Below are 8,114 nucleotides of genomic sequence, written 5' to 3' on the forward strand. Positions count from 1 at the left end.
TAATTTCATTATTTTTTATATTGTGAACTTCTACATATGGACAAACATGAATATTTCAATATAGAAACAATAGAAAAAGAAAATTGTAATTGACACTATTAATTTCTATTAAGTACAATTTGTTTTCTTTTATTCTATGTCAATTTCAACACTTTAGAAACCAGCATGGCCTTGAAATATACGTAGAGTTATTTGAGAAGGACTCTCCAGAGAGCAGGAACAGTAGTCTAAGAAAAGTTACAAAAGTGGGAATGAGGTTGGCATGTATGAAGGAGATAATGAGATGTAACTTTCCGGAGCAGAGAGATTTCAGAATGGCCATGAGAAATAATGAATGTTGGAGGTCCCATCACACAAAAGGGGAGAAGAAACAATATGCAGGTGAGTAATCAGGGCTTAACCCAAATAAATGTTCAAAGCTGTTGTAGGGAAAGAAGTACTGCTGAGAAGATATGAAGGCAGTCAGCCAGACTTGATGTTTGGATATAAAGATCCAGATTATTCAAGAAGAAGAGGCATTTCATAAGTCCAATCCAGGGAGGAGGGCAATAGGGGGTGGAATTTGAATGAAACCAAGTGTTATCTAAAGTGAAGTGTCAGAAGGCATCCCCCTAGGAAATGCAATGATATCAGTTTTGAAATACCCAAAAGATAGATCTCCTTAGATACCACTGTTTCCTGAGTTGGGACAAAGGACTCAGGAGGACAAGGAGCGGAGAGAGATTTTGGAAAATGAATCCCATCATGCTAATGAGGAGTTATAGGAATCTGATCCCATAGGCTCCCAAGCAGAGGTGATGTTGTTATTCTCTCTTGTATCTCTGGACTCAATATGTGGAGAACGCCTGGTGAACTATCACAATCTGAGGAGATTCCTACAAGCAACTTATCCTACTCTGAATGGTATAGTGGATATGATGCTGTACTTAGAGTCAGAAGGAACTGGGTTCGAATCCTACCTCAAATACTTATAACAAACGGTGCCCTGGACAAATCATGTAACCTCTCTGGGACTCAGCTTTTCATTGATAAAATGAGGAAGTTGGCCTTAATGACATCAGTGGTCCCTTTTGCCTCTAAACTTATGATCTCATGATCCCCTAATTCTTCTACAAATTACTCCCAGCCTAGGTGAGGAGTGGGGTAATGTTGCTGATACTTTGGTGCCTAATTTTATTGTCACATATTATAATCTGCACTATCAAATATATAATTTGCATCCTGTCCTTGAAACCTCAGTTTTTCACATGTCAAGGGTACGTGCTGGGAATCTGGGCATGGAATCTATGCACGGTTAGGTGAAGGATTAATTCCCTTTCCTTCTTTGTTTCCTCAGCCTTCCAATGAATGAACTCATTGCTGTCCAAACAAGACCAGAGTGACCCACATTGCAAAGGCCACTGCTGTGTCAAATCCACAAATAAGAGGTATGGATGGGCTATCCTTTAGCAGTGATACTGAGGATTTACTGAGAAATCATGCCGATTCACCAGTTTTCCTTTGTATGGGGGCTGACATCTGCAAGTGGGCGGTCACTTTTATTTTTGTTTTGTGAATAGCAAGACCAGCATAATTAGAAGTGTTCTGAAAGTGTAAATGCTGCTTTTCTTTGGAAGGAGTATCACTTTTAAGTGTTTGCAGGGTTTAGTTTTAGAAGGAAAACTTTGAAAGAGAGTGTCACATCTCAGATGGTGCTTGTAGGTTCTAATGAACCTAGGACCATGCATTGCTGCAAAATTTGACTTTTTACTTCTGAGGGTAGTGCAAATAGCCTTATGGAAAATAGAGTTGTCGTTCTTGATCTACTACTATTACTAATTACTCTGTTCTGCAAATCTCATAATCCAATCTAATAAACATTTATTAAGTACCCACTATGTGCCAGTGACTTGTAAGTTGTTGTAATACCTTTTCTGCTGATTCAGTCTCCCATTCCCATACGAGTTGTTGATCCAGACCCAAAAGCTAGAGGTGATCAGGTCTCCTTTGTACAGGTAAGTAAATGGAATCCTCTGCTCAGAAATACTAAGAGCAGGTCTGGGGGAGGAGATCAGGCAGCTCAAGGAGATGAAAGATAATCAGAAAAAGTCAGTGACTAGGACTCTAATTTTCATGTGTTGGAGAAGGGCAGATCAGGGAACAAATATTTCTATAGTGGCTACTACATGTCAGGCAATGTATTAGAAATGTTATGTCATTCGATCCTCACACCAACTCTGGGAGGTAGTTGCTATTATTATCCCCATTTTGCAGATGAGGAAATTGAGGCAAATAGAAGGAAAATGAATTGCCTAGTGCCACTTAACTAGATAGTTTTGTAGGCTGGAATTTAAGTCAGATGTTTCTGACCCTAGGGTGAATGATCTGCACACTAGTCTACCTAGCTATAGATGGGATAATGAGAATATGTAAAATTAATAATGTTTTCCTCTTTATAGAAAAAAGTACTTTTATACCTCTGTGTAGCTTACATGCTATCATTTTCATAATCTGAAGTGATTAATATTTGAACATTATTAAGTCCTAAATCTTTTTTCATTATTAGGGTAGTTAGAAGGAATATACATAGACAGAAAACAGGTATGAATTGAATGTGATAGTATGATTACCTAAAAAAAAACCTAAGAGATGAGAAAGAAGAATGCTCCGGAAGAAGGGGAAAGAGAAATTTAGAATGGGATAAAATATCAGACATAAAATGGTCTGAAAGATATTTTAAAGTGGAAGGAAAATGGGGGAAGCAGGGAGGGGAGCATATGAAACTTACTCTTTTCAAAATTGGTTCAAATGGAATGATATACACACTCAATTTTAGGTTGGAGGAATCTATCTTACTATGCAGGAAAGTAGGAAGGAAAGGGGAGAAGATAAGGTTGAGGTAGGTGATAGAAGGCAGAGCAGGTTGGGAGAGGTAAAAGTCAGAAGCAAAACTCTTTTGGAAATGCACAGGGTAAAAAGAGAGAGAGTAGGATAAATGGGGGTGGGATAAGGGAAATACATAACTGATAATCATTACTGTGAAAATTTTTTTACTGTCAGGTTCACTGTTAAAGACTATTTCTCAAATATAGAGAAAATGGAGTCAAATGTATAGAAATAAGTGCCATTGCTTAATTGAGAAATGGTCACATGACATGAACAGGGAGTTTTCAGACAAAGTATAAAAAGCTATCTATAGTCATATAAAATGTTCTGAATCACTATTGATGAGAGGAAAAGTTATACCATCCTGCACTACCACCTCACACCTGTCAGATTGGCTAATATGATAGAAAAGGAAAATTACAAATAGTGGAGGGGATCTTGGAAAATGAAAACACTATTGCACTATTGGTGAAGTTGTGTAGTGATTCAGCCATTCTGGAGAGCAATTCTGAATTATTCCCAAAGGGCTATAAAACCATGCAAACCTTTTGACCAAGCAATACTACCACTAGGTCTGTATCACAAAAAGATATGAAACCAAAATTGGAAAGGACCTATGTGTACAAAAATTCTTATAGCGACTCTTTTAGTGGTGGCAAGGAATTGGAAATTAAGGGGAATGGGTGAGAATGTATATGATTGTGAAGGAATGCTATTGGGCTTTAAGAAATGATGAACAGGATGCTCTCAGAAAAACCTGAAAAGACTTGCTACATGAACTGAAGAGTAGTGACATGAGCAGAACTAGAAAAACTTCGTACACAATAATATAAATATTATATAATAATCTACTATGAATTCCTTAGCTATTCTCAGTAATACAACAATTCTTAAAAGAGTTACAATTAAAGGTGCTATTTATTTTCAGAGGGGAAAAAAACTTAGAGCATTTGCAGATCAAAGATACTTTTGCTTTATTATTCTTGTTCTATTTTTTTTGTCTGCCTTTGTTTTCACAGGTGACTTGCATGACTAACACATAACATATATAAAATTGTTTGCCTTCTCAATAAGGGGATATGAGAAGGAAAAAAAGAATGTGCAACTCAAAATTTGAAAAGAAAGAAGAATGATAAAGTTGTTCTGCTTGTAATTGGGAAAAAATAAAATATAGAATAAGATAAAAAAGGATAGTCAGAATCTTTCCTTGCCTTGAAATATTCAGTATCAAAAAATTGAGATGAGAACATAACAATAACTTGTCTGCATTGCATGCTTACAATGGAGATATTGGATAGAAAATGATTGGTAATCATAAGAAACACATACATATGGCCTAATAGTCTCTATGTATTCTCTCTGTAATTCCAGCAGGAGGAAAACAAGAATATAAAATGCTTTGGAGCCATAACTTTGAATATTCTTCAGTAGACCCATAAAGATGAAGAAAAGCAACCTCACTTCAGTGACTGAGTTCATCCTCCTTGGCCTCTCCAGCCAGTCTGGGCTCCAGGTCTACCTCTTTCTGCTCTTCCTCATGCTGTATCTGGTGATCTTGCTGGGGAACCTGCTCATTGTGTTGCTGATATTGAGAGATTTACGCCTCCACACACCTATGTACCTCTTTCTTACTAATTTATCCATTCAAGAAGTCTGTTATACATCCTGTGTGTTTCCACAGATGCTTGTACACTTCTTTGCAGAAAGAAAGTCCATCTCCTACTCATGCTGTGTCATACAGGTCTACACATTCCTGTCCTTTGGCATTTCAGAGTGCTATATCCTCTCAGTGATGGCCTATGATCGCTATGTTGCCATTCGAGATCCCTTAAGGTACTCCGTCACAATGAACTGGGGGATATGTGGGAGGCTGGCTGCTGGATCATGGTTGGGTGGCTTCATGGCTTCCACAGTGGACACGGTAACCACATTTCAGCTCTCCTTCTGCCAGGATAATGTCATTAATCATTTCTTTTGTGAAATGCCTGCCCTAATGCAGCTATCTTGTACAGACACAAGTCAGGCAGAATTGGTCGTGCAGGTCTTCTGTATTTTTACTGTTATCTGCCCTGTCACATTCATTATTATTTCCTATGCTCACATCATCATTGCTGTCCTGAGAATTCGCTCTGCCCAGGGTCGCAGGAAAGCCTTCTCTACTTGCTCTTCCCACCTTCTAGTTGTCACCCTATTTTATGGGACAGGAATATTTGTTTACATGAAACCTCAGTCCCTGTCCTCTCCAGAATACAACAAGATTGTTTCTGTGTTTTATGTGGCTTTCACACCTACCCTCAACCCTCTCATCTATAGCTTGAGGAATAATGAAGTGAAAATGGCATTGAGAAAACTTTTGGGGAAACGTGAAGATGCTTAATTGTGCATATACTATTCATGAGTCTATGTGTGGAAAACTTAAACCCAAGCAGGCTCCTTGTTTTTTCTTCCAGAAGTTTGTAATGTGTCTGTTCTTATTTCTGGAACCTTAACCTCTCAGTTTCATTCAATATTTTCCTTTATCACTTTAGGAAACATCTAAACTCTGTCCTGGTTTCCTCTCTATTTTTCATATTAAGAGAAATGAAATAGTCTTCATTTCCTTAAACCACCACAGGTTTTAACTAAGACAGTAGCACTTCATTTGGCATATTAAGAATTATTATACTACAAATTAGATTTAAATAATGATTATAATAATTGGCAGAATCACAGGTGGTGTTATGGAATTGGGGGCCATTTGCTTGTGGGTAGAGGATTTGGGTGGGAATAACAATTTGAATGGGCAGAGGTAGGTTATTTGGGGGAGAGGGGTTTAGGAGGACACAGGATGGGACAGGTAATAGAGGAGGAGCTTACCTAGGGAATGGTTGGGGTTTTTTGGGGAGAGTGATAGAATTTATGTGCTAGCTTTCTAATTTAACTTATTGTTTTCATTTAATCCTAATTTCATTTTTTTGAGTGTAAATGCTGCCAGTGCCCTCCAGTTTTGCCACTACAGGGGAGTGCCCTAATTATACTACTTAATTTCAACCTTTTGAGGTTCCTGAAATATCTGCTTGGATTCTATGCATGAAAATAAGACACATATAAAAATCAATTGCAAAGTACATACTGATTTTGCTATTATTGTTTTATTAGTCCTTTCAATCATATCTGACTGTGTTCTCATTTGGGTTTTCTTGGCAAAGATACTGTAGTTTTCCATTTCTTTTTCCAGTTCATTTCACAGATGAAGCAACTGAGACAAGTGTTAAGTGACTTGGCCAGTCACACAGATGGTGTTGGAAGCTTGATTTGGACTCAGTATGATGAGACTTCCTAACTTTAGACCCAGTATTCTTTCCACAATGCTATGCAGTTGTTCCATTAAAGTTTTGTGTTGTCGTTGCTTAGTTGTTTCCAGTCATGTCCGACTCTTTGTGACCACTTTTGGGGTTTTCTTGATCAAGGTACTAGAGTGGTTTCTATTTTGTTCTTCAGCCCAGTTAGAGATGAGGAAACTGAGCAAACAGGGTCAAGTGAATTCCCCAGGGTTACACAGCTAGTAAGTATTTGAATCCAGATTTGAACTCAGGTCTTTCTCATTCCAGGCCTGACATTTTATCCAATGAGTCACTTAACTACCATGATCTTCTTATATTTCACTGAGCCCTGGTCACATGACCTAGTATGATGGAGTCAACTGCCCCTGTTGAGAATTAAACCGCCTTTAACTGAATTTATCATGTCATGTATAAAGTCTCTGAGGTTAACTTCACAATCCCAACTCCAATTGCAATTTGGGGGCCCAGAGCAACACTACTGCCCCTTTCAGAGTTCTAGTCATAACTCCAAGGAGTAAGGATATGTTCTCTACTACTATCATTCTTCAGCCTCCATCCATGCTTCCTTCTCCCCCAATATCACCAGTTTAAGTTGGTATCTAACCAATATCATTTGACAAGTTGATATCCCCTTAATATTATTGATAATTAATCAGCATCAACTTTTGTAAAGGGATATTTTGGACACAGCTGGGTGGTTCAGTGGATAGTGTGTTGAGTCTGGAGTCAGGAAGACTTGAGTTCAAATCCAGCCACAACAACAACAAAAAAGCAACTGAAAGGAAGCAATGGTAGAATACTTAGAGATCCTCTTAAGCGGAGGCCAAGGCTCTCCATTACACATTTCCAGAAGTCGGATCACCAAGGCTCCATGCGATTTGATATGAGGCAAAGTGCACTGTGAATGTTCCAAGACTAAGCCCTCGTTGGTTTGCCATCTGTTATAATTATTTCCAAATAGAATGTATAAGAGAAGAACATGGAGATAAATAAATGTCATAGTATGAATGGGAGGAACACGCTCATAAATTGCAAGAGTGAGTTAAATTGATTAGAAAACAAAATCCAACAATGTATTCTTTACAAGAAACAAACAAATGCAAAAGCTCAACCTAAAATTAAAATAAGCAATTGTAATAAAGTCTAGTTTGCCTGAACTGAACACAGGATTATACCTTATCACTACTCTCAGCCCTTCTGACCGATAAGTGGAGTCATGAAACTCAAAAATTACATTTAAGAAAAGATCTCAGCACAGAATATCACATTTCTCACTTGACTACAAAACTAAGGGATATCTCTGACTTTCTCCACAATGTCCTATTACTGGGGACCCTTCCCACATCCCTCCTTTTCAGTTTTATTTTGTGTATTGCCTTCCCCCATTTGATTTCAAATTCCATGAGGGCAGGGAATATCTTTTTCATATTGATTTCTCCAGTTCTTAATATAGTGCCTGGCATATAGTAGGTGCTTAATAAGTGTTTATTGACTACTGACTCCAGTATTGAAAAATGAAATGAACAGAATTAGAAGAACAATTCATAGATCAGAAAAAAATATTACAAAGAGAACTTGGGAAGCTGTAAGAGCTAAGATTAATGCTTTGACCATCTGTGATTCCAGAGGAATGTTGAAGAAATGTTATCTATTAAAGAAAGATAATGGATTACTGTCAGCAAACAGTATTAAGTCTGTGTCCCTAAGATATTACTTGGTAGGTCATAAATGTTCATTTTTTTCTTTTATCTTTTTAAGGAGACCTAGACTAATTGATTTAGTGGGAATTCCTAAAGGAACAGAGATCCATTTGATAAATTTTGCCTATTCTTCTGCTAAGCTTGTATAACCAACTCTAAATGCTTAACCCTTTTTTGGGAACCGTATATGTGTTTGAGACTTACCTGACCCTGTTTCCTTTCATTT

The 8,114-nt window shown here is 37.6% G+C and overlaps 1 long non-coding RNA gene across 1 annotated transcript; it reads left to right on the plus strand.

Annotated features, from left to right (window-relative positions):
* The first annotated feature begins 267 nt into the window (after positions 1-267).
* On the plus strand, positions 268-6,249 carry LOC140521170 (uncharacterized). The gene is made up of 4 exons (XR_011972818.1): positions 268-381; positions 1,337-1,427; positions 4,237-4,698; positions 6,083-6,249. It is a non-coding gene; the product is annotated as an uncharacterized lncRNA (long non-coding RNA).
* Positions 6,250-8,114: the final 1,865 nt, after the last annotated feature.

Source organism: Notamacropus eugenii, chromosome 1, assembly GCF_028372415.1.
Source record: "Notamacropus eugenii isolate mMacEug1 chromosome 1, mMacEug1.pri_v2, whole genome shotgun sequence".
Taxonomy (NCBI): Eukaryota; Metazoa; Chordata; class Mammalia; order Diprotodontia; family Macropodidae; genus Notamacropus; species Notamacropus eugenii.